At 45.1% G+C, this 16168-nt stretch overlaps 1 pseudogene; it reads left to right on the forward strand.

The window, feature by feature from the left end:
- The window catches only part of LOC141106799 (uncharacterized), a 262881-nt pseudogene extending 248711 nt beyond the window's left edge, over positions 1 to 14170 (forward strand).
- The last annotated feature ends 1998 nt before the right edge of the window (positions 14171 to 16168 follow it).

A 16168-nucleotide genomic window follows, 5' to 3' on the forward strand; every position in this document is an offset into this window, starting at 1 on the left:
ATCTCTATTAATAAAACACAGACCTGACCGGAGAGGTGAGGAGGATTCTGGGAGGTCACATGACACCACTCTTATCTCTATTAATAAAACACAGACCTGACCGGAGAGGTGAGGAGGATTCTGGGAGGTCACATGACACCACTCTTATCTCTATTAATAAAACACAGACCTGACCGGAGAGGTGAGGAGGATTCTGGGAGGTCACATGACATCACTCTTATCTCTATTAATAAAACGCAGAGCTGACCGTAGAGGTTTTCAAACTCTTTATTTATAGAAGAAAAGAGAAACAGTAGAAAGTGGGATCCATGTCCTTCATCAAGTAAATACAATCCACAACGTAAAGACATAAATTGAAGTACATACAGGAACAAGTTAATTTGGTCTCTAGCGGTTCCCAAATAAAAATCCCATACTAAAAGCAGGACATTGTAAGAGGGTTCGCCCATATGGATAATATGATATTATGAGGAGGTAAGTAAAACCTTGGACAGAGGGGTGGCTGTGGACGTGGTATACTTGGATTTTGCAAAAGTGTTTGACACAGTTCCCCACACACGGCTCATGTGTAAGGTAAAGTCTACAGGCTTGGAAATATCAGTTTGTAAATGGATAGAAAACTGGCTAAAAGACCAAATTCAGAGAGTCGTGGTTAATGATTCTTACTGTGAATGGTCTAAGGTTATCAGTGATGTACCCCAAGGTTCAGTGTTGGGACCCTTACTTTTCAATACCTTTATAAATGATATCGGGTCTGGGAATAAAAGTACCATTTCAGTCTTTGCAGATGACACCAAGCTATGCGGTGGAATAACGTCCTTACAGGATGTCTCCAATTTACAAGCCGACCTCAATGCTCTGTCTGATTGGGCGACTATGTGGCAGATGAGGTTTAATGTTGATAAATGTAAAGTTCTGCACTTGGGGGCTAAGAATATACATCATGCATACTATGGGGAGTACAACTGGGGGAATCCATACTGGAGAAGGATCTGGGGGTTTTGGTAGATCACAACTCAACAATAACATGCAATGCCAAGCTGCAGTTTCCAAAGCGAGCAAAGTCCTTTCTTGTATAAGAGAGGTATGGACTCCAGAGAGAGAGATATCATTTTGCCCCCCCTGTTCAAATCATTAGTAAGACCTCATCTGGAATATGCAGTTCAGTTCGGGGCACCAGTTCTCAAAAAGGATATCGGGGAACTGGAGAAAGTGCAGAGAAGGGCAACCAAACTGATAAGAGGCATGGAGGAGCTCTGCTATGAGGAAAGATTAGAGGAACTGAATTTATTCCCTCTTGAGAAGAGGAGAATAAGGGGGGATATGATCAACATGTACAAATATATAAGGGGTACATATAGTGAACTTGGTGTTGAGTTATTCACTTTAAGGTCAATACAGAGGACAAGGGGGCACTCTTTACATCTAGAGGAAAGAAAAGATTTCATCTCCAAATACGGAAAGGTTTCTTCACATTAAGAGCTGTGAAAATGTGGAATAGACTCCCTCCAGAGGTGGTTCTGGCCAGCTCAGTGGATTGCTTTAAGAAAGGCCTGGATTGTTTCCTAAATGTACATAATATAACTGGATACTGACATTTATAGGTAAAGTTGATCCAGGGAAAATCCGATTCCCTCTCTGGGCTCAGGAAGGAATTTTTTCCACTGCTGTAGCAAATTGGATCATGCTTTGCTGGGTTTTTTCGCCTTCCTCTGGATCAACAGGGGGTGAAGGATTGTGTATATGGGATTGTATGATATTATTTTTTATTTATTTATGTTTATGGTTGAACTAGATGAACTTGTGTCTTTTTTCAACCTGATTAACTATGTAACTATATAAGAGAGAATATAAAGACAAGGAAATAAGGGGTTAGGAATGCTTTTAGGCATCCAAGGAGTGAAGCACAAAGAAGTGGGGGAAAGAGAAGAAAAAGGTGAAAGTGGGGGAAGGGTTGGAAGGAGTCAGGGTGACAGTGTGCATCTATACAAGAGGGGCAGACGGACCTCAGTCTCCAACAGAGGCAGAAAAAAGTGCCTTTACCCTCATTTGAGTACACAAACATGTTCCAATACGCCCATGTTTTGGTGTATGACATCACTCTTATCTCTATTAATAAAACACAGACCTGACCGGAGAGGTGAGGAGGATTCTGGGAGGTCACATGACACCACTCTTATCTCTATTAATAAAACACAGACCTGACCGGAGAGGTGGGGAGGATTCTGGGAGGTCACATGACATCACTCTTATCTCTATTAATAAAACACAGACCTGACCGGAGAGGTGAGGAGGATTCTGGGAGGTCACATGACATCATTCTTATCTCTAATAATAAAACACAGACCTGACCGGAGAGGTGAGGAGGATTCTGGGAGGTCACATGACATCACTCTTATCTCTATTAATAAAACACAGACCTGACCGGAGAGGTGAGGAGGATTCTGGGAGGTCACATGACATCACTCTTATCTCTATTAATAAAACACAGACCTGACCGGAGAGGTGAGGAGGATTCTGGGAGGTCACATGACATCACTCTTATCTCTATTAATAAAACACAGACCTGACCGGAGAGGTGAGGAGGATTCTGGGAGTATAACATGATATTCCTATTGGTTCTCCAATACAGAGATTTCCTCTTGTGAAGTCAGGTGATCATATGACCATCACAGTGCCTCCATGTGACTCCCTAAAACCTGAGAGACACAACATGGAGAAGATTCTAGAAGTCACCAAGAAGATGATGGAGCTGCTGACAGGAGAGGTGAGGAGGATTCTGGGAATTCTGGGACATTATCCAGTAACAGACAAGGGATGTGTCTGGATGGTGACTGTATCATTGTGTGTGTCAGGTTCCTATAAGGTGTCAGGATGTCACTGTCTATTTCTCCATGGAGGAGTGGGAGTATTTAGAAGGACACAAGGATCTCTACAAGGACGTCATGATGGACAATCAGCTGCCCCTCACATCACCGGGTAAGAGGAGACTTTATTGTAAAGGAGAGAGCAGTACGGAGGGTCCATCTAGAACCCCCATCATCTGATAAACACAGAAACAATGTATTCAGTCAGTGTGTGTGTTTCCTACAGACGGATCCAGTAATGGGAACCCACCAGAGAGATGTCCCCGTCCTCTGTATTCCCGGGATTCCACACAGGAAGATCACACCATCCCTCACCATCATCAGGTAGGTGGAGTTGAGGGTCGGGAACATAAAGTGATTGAACACTCTGACATGTGGAGATGATGTGTGGACTCTACAAGATGATATTTTCTATGTGATTTCACATCATAAATACTTCTATGTTACAGATGTTATTTTCTGCCATTCTGTTGGTTTAGGGTGAAGATCTGATTATCATAAAAGTTGAGGGTGAAGTAGAAAAGACGTATGTGAGGGATGATCAGCAATATATGGAGGAGGCTGGAATGACGAGGACATCCATAGAGGAGGACACTCCTACAGAGATCAGCACAGGTGAGCCATAATATATTCTTCTCTTATCTCTGCTCTGTTACTGCACACTGATTGGTCTAGAGTAGGGTGGGAGTTGAGTGATATCAATAAGGCAAAAATAGGTTGATAATAGTCCCCTCCCTGTACTGTTACCCGTCCTGGGGTTCACCTGGTAGTATTAGGTTGTGTTTCAACACAGCAAACTCCCTCCAGTGCTGCATATCTCAAGAAGTCTAGGTCTATGGTCACTTGTTCTATGGTAAAGGGTCTGCAAGTCTGAAGTTTGAACCTCTTGTTTATCAACGATCACATGACCCAGTGCCTAGGCTTGTGGTTGTGTAAAGAGCATGGACCTCCCAGTCCCCAATGGGTTCCTGCTTTTTTGACAAAGCTGTGTAAATGTAGAAGTGATCTGGGAGGAGGACCAAAGGCCCTTTGACTGAAGAGGGGGGAGAGTCCCAGCAGGTTGGGACATCCACAGAGAACATCTGCTCACTCATATCTACCTGATCCAGATGGAATCTTGATGGAAGTGAACTAACCCTCTCATATCTATTGATGATGTTTTTATATTTTTCCAGGACACGCCATGGAGAAACCCTCAAAGGATCGTCTCACTTTATCTCCAGGATGTAAAATAGAAGATGAGGACATCACAGGAGATTGTGGAGGAGAAAATACAATGAGCTCCACTATGGATGGTGGATTTCACAGTGTGGATAGACCCTGGAATCCCTCTGACTCTGAGCAACCTCGTACTGTGAGAGATGGTGCTGGAATTCAGGAGGAGAAAAAATGTTCCCGTCCTGAATGTGGGGGAAGCTTTAGCTCTGAATTAAGTCTTTCTGTACATCAGAGATCTCACACGGGTGAGAAGCCTTATGTATGTTCTGGGTGTGGAAAATATTTTCTTCATAAATCAGATCTCATCATACATTACAGATCTCACACGGGGGAGAAGCCTTTTTCCTGTGAAGATTGCGGGAAATGTTTTTCACAGAAGTCCTGTCTTTCCAGGCATCAGAGATTGCACAGAGGCGAGAAGCCTTATGCCTGCTCCGAGTGTGGGAAATGTTTTTCACAGAAATCAGATCTTGTGGCACATCAAAGATCTCACACAGGGGAGAAGCCGTATTCCTGCCTCGAGTGTGGGAAATGTTTTTCTAATAGGCCCAATTTTATCAGGCATCAGAGATTGCATACGGGTGAGAAGCCGTATTCCTGTTCTGAATGTGGGATGTGTTTTTCAGAGAAGGCCTATCTTACCTCACATCAAAGATCTCACACAGGTTTGAAGCCGTATTCATGTTCTGATTGTGGAAAAGGTTTTTTACGGAAGTCCCATCTTATCGATCATCAGAAATGCAGCACAAGGGAAAAGATGTTTTCCTCCCCCGAGTGCGGGAAATGTTTTTCATAGAAATCTCATCTTACCAAACATCGGAGAACCCACACCACCCATGAGATGTATTAGCGTCCTGAGTGCGGAAAATGTCTTCTATATGGATCATGTTTTGCCATACGTTCATCAGAAATCTCACACTAGGAAGTAGCACACATTGATAGACACCTAAGAAAACACATGGCTGAGGGCTCCTCTGATCTTTACCATGGAAGAAACACTTTATAAGGAAATCAGAGTTCACTAAAGACATCAAAGTCCAAAAAGTTATATATGGTTTACTCTTTGAGGAGGTGGAAACAGGTGGTTTGTCGCTGCCGGTTGAGTCCTTCCTGTTGTGTAGACTGATCTCCCCTGCTCCTCAGTAGGGACTGCAAAGCAGAGGAGATCAATCCACATGACAGGACTTAGCGTTTCAATGCTGTACTGGTGTCATCAGCCCTCTCAGGCAGCTGCAATTGCTTGGAGAGTGCCAATGGCTGGCCGAAGATGGTTAATATGACATTGTTAAAGGGAACATTTCATATGTACCTCATACCATGCAGATATATTAACATTATTTTTTGTATGAAACAAATAAAAATATATATATTTAAAAGAATTGTATTCTTTGTAAGTTAATTGAAATCTGCCTTTTTGACGCATAGAAGGCCTCAAAATCCAAGGAGCACCTTTGGGCTTTCAAGGAGCCTTCATGAGGACTTCATTATTTGTCACAAGTTTTTGGAAAATGCTGAATGAAAAATGTTTTTTTTTTGTTTTTGCACAAAGTTGTCAGTTAATAAGATACACGTATTTCTAACACACAGCATCGGCATACGTCCTCTTACACCTCACAACACATTTTACTATTCCTCCCGAGTATGACAATACCACACGTATGAGACTTTTTCACAGCCTAGCCACATCTTAGTGAACACGATATATACAAGGATAAGGGAAATGTTTATCGACATGAACACACACACTCACACAGGTTCAACTTGATGGACTAGTGTCTTTATTTAACCTTACCTACTATGTAACATAGAGAAGGGCCCAAAATCCAATGAGCACCTACATGTTTTCTAGGGGCATACATTACACATCTAATTTCCTGACTACCTATAACATTTTTGGATACTGGTGTGGTGGTGATCAAAAACACTGTGACTGGTTGCAATGCTAGGACTCTTTCATATATCAGGTTGGGGGCGGGGGGGGGGTTAAAAGGTTGCTTTTAGTCATAGTTTTACTGCCCCCAACCACTGCTTCCTGTAGCTGCGGAGGCAGCTCAGGGGTGTACACATGCTGCGGCTGCAATGCTTATAAGGAAATGGCTCAAAAGCTGCATCATGCAGCCTTTGTTTAAGGCCCTAGCCTGTCACTATACTGCCCTAGCCTGTCACTATACTGCCCTAGCCTAACACTATAGTGCCCTAGCCTGTCACTATACTGCCCTAGCCTGACACTATACTGCCCTAGCCTGTAACTATACTGACCTAGCCTGTCAGTATACTGCCCTAGCATGACACTATACTGCCCTAGCCTGTCACTATACTGCCCTAGCCTGTAACTATACTGCCCTATCCTGTCACTATACTGCCCCAGCCTGACACTATACTGCCCTAGCCTGACACTATACTGCCCTAGCATGTCACTATACTGCCCTAGCCTGTCAGTATACTGCCCTAGCCTGTCAGTATACTGCCCTAGCATGACACTATACTGCCCTAACCTGTCACTATACTGCCCTAGCCTGTCACTATACTGCCGTAGCATGTCACTATACTGCCCTAGCCTGTCACTACACTGCCCTAGCCAGACACTATACTACCCTAGCCTGACACTATACTGCCCTTGCCTGTAACTATACTGACCTAGCCGGACACTATACTACCCTAGCCTGACACTATACTGCCCTAGCCTGTCACTACACTGCCCTAGCCAGACACTATTCTGCTCTAGCCTGACACTATACTTCCCTAGCCTGTAACTATACTGCCCTAGCCTGTCACTATACTGCCCTAGCCTGTAACTATACTGCCCTAGCCTGACACTATACTGCCCTAGCCTGTCACTATACTGCCCTAGCCTGACACTATACTGCCCTAGCCAGACACTATCCTGCCCTAGCCTGACACTATACTGACCTAGCCTGACACTATACTGACCTAGCCTGACACTATACTGCCCTAGCCTGACACTATACTGCCCTAGCCAGACACTATACTGCCCTAGCCTGTAACTATACTGCCCTAGCCTGACACTATACTGCCCTGGCCTGACACTATACTGCCCTAGCCAGACACTATACTGCCCTAGCCTGACACTATACTGACCTAGCCTGACACTATACTGCCCTAGCCTGACACTATACTGTCCTAGCCAGACACTATACTGCCCTAGCCTGAAACTATACTGCCCTGGCCTGACACTATACTGCCCTAGCCAGACACTATACTGCCCTGACCAGACACTATACTGCCCTAGCCAGACACTATACTGCCCTAGCCAGACACTATACTGCCCTGGCCAGACACTATACTGCCCTAGCCTGTAACTACACTGCCCTAGCCTGTCACTATACTGTCCTAGCCTGTCACTATACTGCCCAAGCCTGAGACTACTGGCACACAGGAGTTTAGGGACTGTGGACATGGCACATGGGGGTCCGGGACTGTGGACATGGCACACGTGAGGTCAGAGACTGCAGACATGGCACATGGGAGGTCAGAGACTGCAGACACGGCACATTGGAGATCAGAGACTGTGAACACAGCGGGTCAGGTACTGTGGACATGGCACACGGGAGGTCAGGGACTGTGGACATGGCACATGGGAGGTCAGAGACTGCGGACACGGGGGGTCAGAGTTTGCGGACATGGCACACGGGAGGTCAGAGACTGCGGACATGGGAGATCAGAGACTGTGAACACGGCGGGGTCAGGGACTGTGGACACGGGGGATCAGAGACTGCGGACACGGGGCGTCAGGGACTGTGCACATGGCACATGGGGGGTCAGGGAGCCTATGTACCAAACTCTTTATTGCTTATTGCTCTGGCTCTACGGATCATGACGATACCTCACATGTGTGGTTTGAACAGCGTTTTCATATGCAGGCGTGACTTACGTATGCGTTCGCTTCTGCATGTGAGCTCGGCGGGACGGGCCGCGTTAAATTTCTGTTTATTTCTTATTTATTTTACTCTTTATTTTTACACTGTTCTTTTAAAAAAAATCATGGTGTCACTTTTATTCCTATTACAAGGAATGTAAACATCCCTTGTAATAGAAAAAAAGCATGACAGGACCTCTTAAATATGAGATCTGGGGGGTCAAAAAGACCTCACATCTCATATTTACACTAAAAAAAAAAATGTCATTTGAAAAAAAAAAAAAAAAAGTCCCTTTAAGAGCTATGGGTGTAAGTGACGTTTTGATGTCGCTTCCGCCCTGCAATGGTATGGAGCCGGGTGGGGGCCATCTTCCCCTCACTCGTCTCCATACCACAGAGGGGACAGGACGCGATTGCGGCTCTGGTAAGCGGCGGAGGGCACCGGAGAATGGCAGGATGGGGGTGGCCCTCTGCACCCCGATAAAAGTGATCTCGCGGCGAATCCGGCGCTGAGACCACTTTTATCTGAAAGCAGACCGCCTGCTGAAGAAGAGGATACCAGAGTTGGGTTATGGCAGCTATCTGCCATAACAACGATATTCTTCTTCAGAGTGCCGCTGTATAATGATGGCGAGCGGTCCGTAAGTGGTTAAATCTGGATTTTAAGAGGAAACCCCTCTCAAAAGTCAAGAAACAATGCATTGGTTTTCCGCCCCCCAATAATCCTTATCAGACCCCCCCCCAATAATCCGCTCCACAAGGTGGTGATCTCACATCTACCCAGACAGGAAGTCTCTATGGAAGACAGGAAGTTCCGGGTGAGAGGTGAGTCGGGAGGAAGTAGAGAGGAGACATTGCTGGAACTGGCAGTAGAGGAGGTAATAAGATCTTATCTTCTATAAGAAACTCCAAATAATTTTTACTTGAATTTGCCAAAATTATCTCTCCATAAGAAAGCCTTAATAGGTAAAATTATGACACGAATGAGGATGGAGGAGGACCAAAGTCACATGATGACTGAGAGGATACTAAACCTCACCCTGGAGATCATCTACCTGCTGACCGGAGAGGTGAGGAGGATTCTGGGAGGTCACATGACATCACTCTTATCTCTATTAATAAAACACAGACCTGACCGGAGAGGTGAGGAGGATTCTGGGAGGTCACATGACATCACTCTTATCTCTATTAATAAAACACAGACCTGACCGGAGAGGTGAGGGGGATTCTGGGAGGTCACATGACATCACTCTTATCTCTAATAATAAAACATAGACCTGACCGGAGAGGTGAGGAGGATTCTGGGATTCTAACATGATATTCCTATTGGTTCTCCAATACAGAGATTTCCTCTTGTGAAGTCAGGTGATCATATGACCATCACAGTGCCTCCATGTGACTCCCTAAAACCTGAGAGACACAACATGGAGAAGATTCTAGAAGTCACCAAGAAGATGATGGAGCTGCTGACAGGAGAGGTGAGGAGGATTCTGGGAATTCTGGGACATTATCCAGTAACAGACAAGGGATGTGTCTGGATGGTGACTGTATCATTGTGTGTGTCAGGTTCCTATAAGGTGTCAGGATGTCACTGTCTATTTCTCCATGGAGGAGTGGGAGTATTTAGAAGGACACAAGGATCTCTACAAGGACGTCATGATGGACAATCAGCCGCCCCTCACATCACCGGGTAAGAGGAGACTTTATTGTAAAGGAGAGAGCAGTACGGAGGCTCCACCTAGATCCCCCATCATCTGATAAACACATAGAAACAATGTATTCAGTCAGTGTGTGTGTTTCCTACAGATGGATCCAGTAATGGGAACCCACCAGAGAGATGTCCCCGTCCTCTGTATTCCCGGGATTCCACACAGGAAGGTCACACCATCCCCCACCATCATCAGGTAGATGAGGAACAATCACTGATAGTATCATTAGGATCTGTACATTATCTGCATTGTTACCATTGTTGTCATTTTTATTATATATTCAGAGTGGAAACCTAAGGGAATCTAAAGTTGAGGATAAAGAGGAGATAAAAGAGGAGGATGATGAGGATGGGGTGATGGAGGAGATTCCAAAAGAACACAAAGATCTGTACCAGGACACCATGGTGGAGTCATCCAGCTTCAGAAACCCACCAGAGAGATGTCCACGTCCTCTGTATTCCCGGGATTCCACACAGGAAGGTCACAACTACATAAAACATGATCAGGTTGGTGAGACAGAGCATCCAAAACATGGATTCGTGGAAATGAGATATGGGTTTTTTTACTGTACATGAGCTTATATTTTACAGATGACATTTTCTCTCATGTATTTGGTTTAGGATGAAGATCTGATAGATACAAAAGTTGAGGTTACAGCAGAAGAAGAAGAGACGTATGTGAGGGATGATCAGCAGTCTATGGAGGAGGATGGAATAACGGGGACATTTATAGAGGAGGACACTCCTACAGAGATCAGCACAGGTGGGTCATTAACACTAAATACATTCCTCCACCTATACTGCTCACTGATTGGTCCAGAGTAGGGCGGGGACTGGGTGATATCAGCCTGTAATCCCCTGGTCACTTTCCTGAGCTGTGTTCCCCGTCCTGTATTCCTGTATTTCTCTCAGATAATCTTCCTTCTCTGTGCTGCAGACACAATTTATGTATCTAGACTGGATTTATGGAGATTCTGGGGTTCAGCAAAACGTTGGTGTTGATAAACCTGGGGCATGTGCCTTTGTCTCATACCTGGGTCTAGCAAGATCTCTGACAGAACAATTCTCCCGGGGTTACTTGCTCTGTTATCTGCTCCCTGTGCCGGGTGGAGAGATATGTCTGTATAGTCTCAGACCCAAGTCACTGAGTGCAGGGATTTGATTGGAGCACAGACTACATGTTGATAATAATGTGATGACTTCCTCCACCCGTGGAACCTTAAACAGAAAGTGATAATGAGGGAGGAGTCAATAACCCAATGATGGTGGTCTTCAGGATCAGTCCAGTCTTCATCTTGGTTCATCTCCCCCCATCCTCACTCTCTGTTCTCTGGTGGGGCTCAGCCCCGCTGTTATTCATGACTAAATCATGGACTAAATAAGGAAGTGCAGGACTTCTTGTGCTGGGAAGATGGCAATGAGTGATAGAGGGGCTGGTGTCAGCAGCTAGGATGGCCAGATCTGCGTAGCTACACTAGTAAACTGAGACCAGACTATATATATATAGTAAAGTAAATTTATTAATAGTGAAACAAAAGACATCCACACACCAGCAAACAGGAAACACAGCAAACCTAAAGATGTAAGAAACCATAAACCGAATGACAAAATGCCTAACGATAATACAATATATGCAAAATGAGGAACACAAGTCACAGGGAATACTGGAGGTGCAAGGAAGGAAGAGCCAGGACTGGGGTCAGAAACAAGGGGAGCAGATATAAGGGAATGGTGTGCAGGGTATAGGATTCAGGGAAAGAGCAAGATCAGGAGCAGGCAAAATGGCAAGCAGCATCTGACTAGCAAAGCAAAACACTGACGCAAAATGTGATAACAGAGGAGGGACTAAATACCCTCCCAGCAGTCAGCATCAGGTTAAGACTGATTACTAGAAACTGCTTGGAGGCACCTGCTGGTGGACACTAGAACTACAACCTTCCACCCAGGATACCACAGTGCCACCAGCAGGTGATCCAGGTGGGGACACTCTTCCTTTAATCTCATCACTGTTAGTCCTATAAAAGACAGTTCTCGTTGTTTCCTCACTCTCTGACTAAGGTCCATGAATTAAGAAATGAGCAGGTAGGAGATCAGAGGACCCATTTACTAGTTACCTTGAGGGGGGAATTGTAAGATCCTCAGAGACAAAGCTGCCTGATGTGGGCGGAGTCCTGGTTTAGGGGAACCAATCTGCTTATGTCTAGTAATAATCTTTGTATTTCTAATTTAGTAGATGGACGGGAGATGAGGAAAACCTCAGAGGATTGTCTCACTTTGTCTCCAGACTGTAAAGTAGAAGATGAGGACATCACACAGTATAGTCCAGGAGAAAACCCGACTACCTCAAATGTCCATCCGGCACCACACAGTGTAGATAGACCATCGTATTCCTCTTATCCTGAGGAACCTCAGACTGTGAGGGACGGTGCCGGACCATCGTATTCCTCTTATCCTGAGGAACCTCAGACTGTGAGGGACGGTGCCGGACCATCGTATTCCTCTTATCCTGAGGAACCTCAGACTGTGCGGGACGGTGCCGGACCATCGTATTCCTCTTATCCTGAGGAACCTCAGACTGTGAGGGACGGTGCCGGACCATCGTATTCCTCTTATCCTGAGGAACCTCAGACTGTGAGGGACGGTGCCGGACCATCGTATTCCTCTTATCCTGAGGAACCTCAGACTGTGAGGGACGGTGCCGGACCATCGTATTCCTCTTATCCTGAGGAACCTCAGACTGTGAGGGACGGTGCCGTCCTTCCAACAGATAAGAGGTTTCCCTGTACTGAGTGTGGAAAGTGTTACCATTTAAAATCCTGTCTTAATGTGCATAAAAGATCTCACACAGGTGAGAAGCCGTATTCCTGTCCTGAGTGCGCAAAGTGCTTTGTGCAAAAACCACACCTTGTAAAACATCAAAGGTCTCATACGGGGGAGAAACCACATTCTTGTCCTGATTGTGGGAAATGCTTTTCAGATATATCCAGTGTTTACAGACATCAAAGATCGCACACTGGGGAGAAGCCGTATTCCTGTCCTGAGTGCGGGAAAGGTTTTTCGGATAAATCCAGTGTTGATAGACATCAAAGAGCGCACACGGGGGAGAAGCCATTTTCCTGTCCTGAGTGCGGGAAATGTTTTTCACAGAGGTCCAATCTTTACACCCATCAGAGGATGCACACGGGTGAGAAGCCATATTCCTGTCCTGAGTGTGGAAAATGTTTTGCAGAAAAATCAACACTTGTCAAACATAAAAGGTCTCACACGGGGGAAAAGCCGTATTCCTGTCCTGAGTGCGGGAAATGCTTTTCAGATAACTCTCATTTTAACAAACATCAGAGATCTCACATGGGGGAGAAGCCACTTTCCTGTCCTAAGTGCGGTAAATGTTTTTCAGAGAGGGCCAGTCTTTACATCCATCAGAGATTGCACACGGGGGAGAAGCCGTATTCATGCCCTGAGTGTGGGAAATGTTTTTCACGGAAGTCCCATCTTTACAGACATCAGAGATCTCACACGGGGGCAGAAGCCATGTTCCTGTCCTGAGTGAGGGAATTGTTCCTCACTGAAGTCCTGTCTTCCTGTACATCAGGGATAGCACACAACCCTCGAGGTGTATTAGTGAGTGCGGGAAATGTCTTGTATATGAATGTTGCTGGACATGTGTGGAAGAAGCACACCCTGATATACACCTCAGATATACTCCATGGCTGATCTTCATCATGTAAGAAACAGTTGATAAGGAGATCAGAGATCACCAAAGACATGGATGAAGTGTTGTACCGTGTTGGCCATTGATAGCAGGAGAAAAATAAAAATAGAGTCATTACCTCTCATTGGCTGAGTACATTTTGTGGTGTAAACTCTTGCAAGAGGACTGTTTTCTCAAGTCGTCTTTCAGGACGAAACACGTTAACCCCGCCACTTAAAAGGCGGTCTTCTAGGCCTTTTAAAATAAAAATGGAGTCATTACCTCTCATTGGCTGAGTACATTTTGTGGTGGAAGATTTCACAAACACTTACAGGTCTGTTTTGAAAAAATGAGTTGAACGAATTTGACATGTCTTCGCCCAACCATGACGAATTCCTTAGATCCTTGGCTTCATTTAGTTGACATAATGTGGAATTACGCCATTTACACGGATGGAGTTATATAAGGAAAAATACCGTATTGCCGTCAGTACATAGAGGAAATTACCGTGTTAATTAAATATGGCCAAAATTTGAAACAGCTGAGCAGATGCTTCTCATTCATCCAACAATTTTTTTTTATGAATAGACCTCTTAGCTTCCTTCCAGTGGGATTTCTTTCTATTTCCTGATTTTTTTTTTTTTTTACTGCAATCTTCTTAAAATGAATGAAAAAAAAAATTGTGTGTCGGTGCAAAGATAATAAACTTTGGTATCTCAAAAAAATTGCTCATAGGTTATGTATTAAAAGCCTTTACAGGTCATCAGTTTAGATGTAGTCGTGAATAACGGGCCTGGAATTGTTGCTCTCACTCCAATGTGTACGGGAATATGTAACGTGTGTAGTGCCATCAAGATTTTCATATGTAGGTGCCCACGACATGTGCGTTTACATTCATATGTGGTGGATCAAAAATTTGGGGTGAATAAGGATTAAGTGCTTGGGGTAACTCAAATGTTATACTTTTTTCACTTAACTTTATTGCTTTCCCATAAGTGAGCAATAGCCTCCTATGTGATATTATATTGTTGTGACAGGTTCTCTTTAATGAGACATCAGGGCTCCATTAGAACAGATGTCCACTTGTCTCCCTCCCCCCTCCCTCATGGCAACATCTGCCATACCACTTCCAGACCCATAGGTGGGATAGCGGAGCCTAGGAAACATGGCGGGGGTGGAGACCAATGGAAGAAGGAACCCTTTATTTCAGTGGTCAGTGTAGTGGTCCCTTAAATTTGTGACCAATGGGAGAAGTATCCCCTGATATCAGTAGTCAATGTCATGGTCCCTTATATTGGTGATCAATGGGAGAAGGACCCCCTGATATCAGTGGCCAGTGTAGTGGTCCCTTACATTGGTGACCAATGGGAGAAGGACCCCCTGATATCAGTGGCCAGTGTAGTGGTCCCCTACATTGGTGACCAATGGGAGAAGGACCCCCTGATATCAGTGGCCAGTGTAGTGGTCCCCTACATTGGTGACCAATGGGAGAAGGACCCCCTGATATCAGTGGCCAGTGTAGTGGTCCCTTACATTGGTGACCAATGGGAGAAGGACCCCCTGATATCAGTGGCCAGTGTAGTGGTCCCCTACATTGGTGACCAATGGGAGAAGGACCCCCTGATATCAGTGGCCAGTGTAGTGGTCCCCTACATTGGCGACCAATGGGAGAAGGACCCCCCTTATATCAGTGGCCAGCATAGTGGTCCCTTACACTGGGGACCAATGGGAAAAGGATCCTCTTGTGTCAGTGATCAGTGTAGTGGTCCCTTACATTGGTGACCAATAGGAGAAGGACCCCCTTATATCAGTGGTCAGTGTAGTGGTCACTTACATTGGTAACCGATAAGAGAAGGATCCCTTTACATCAGTAGCCAACGTAATTGTCCCTTATATTGGTGACCAATGGGAGAAGGACCCCCTGATATCAGTGGCCAGTGTTGTGACCCCTTACATTGGGAGAAGGACCTTCTTATATCAGTGGTCAGTAGAAGAAGAACATTCTTATATTGTCATCAGTGGGAAGACTGCCCCCCTTACAGATCACTGATGTCAGTTGTTACTGAGAGACAGAAATTGTTCATTGCTCAAGGAACCCCTAGAAATCTTTGGAGGAACCCTGGCTGAGAAAGGCTGAACTAGACAGTAATATATTTCTACCCCCCTTGGTGGGAGTGGAGATGACCCCATCTATAAGGATATACACTACAGTACATACACACAGCACAAGGCCATGTTCACACTACGAGACGGTTCTTGGGGCTGTAGTTCCTCTGAGCTCCACAAGGTGGTGATCTCACTTCTACCCAGACAGGAAGTCTCTATGGAACACAGGAAGTGATGTCAGCTACAGACAGGAAGTTCTGGGTGAGTCAGGAGGAAGTAGAGCGGAGACATTGCTGGAAGTGGCAGCAGAGGAGGTAATAAGATCTTATTTTCTATTTACACCCAGTAACCCCCCCGTCATGTTCCGTCCTCTTCCTCCATAGTCACTGTGATGTCTTTTATCCCCAGCAGATGATGATACACACATATATAGTGTGGAAACCTAGATTAACCCCTTCAGGGTCAGAACATTCCCACCACTTACAGAGCCGAGAATTAGAGACGTGTCACCTTCTCTTCTTAGTAGTCTGTCTGTCCTAACGTATTATACAGCTTTTATTGAAGTGTGTGGATGATTTTTCTATGGGCATATTTAGACAAGGGAATCCTATTTAGCTTTCTTTGCTGGCTGGGGACCATTCTTACTTGCTGAAGACCCTCATATTATCCCCCATACATCCCCATTCTAATATTGTGCAACC

The sequence above is a fragment of the Aquarana catesbeiana genome, linkage group LG08 (genome assembly GCF_042186555.1).
Source record: "Aquarana catesbeiana isolate 2022-GZ linkage group LG08, ASM4218655v1, whole genome shotgun sequence".
In the NCBI taxonomy this organism is placed as follows: domain Eukaryota; kingdom Metazoa; phylum Chordata; class Amphibia; order Anura; family Ranidae; genus Aquarana; species Aquarana catesbeiana.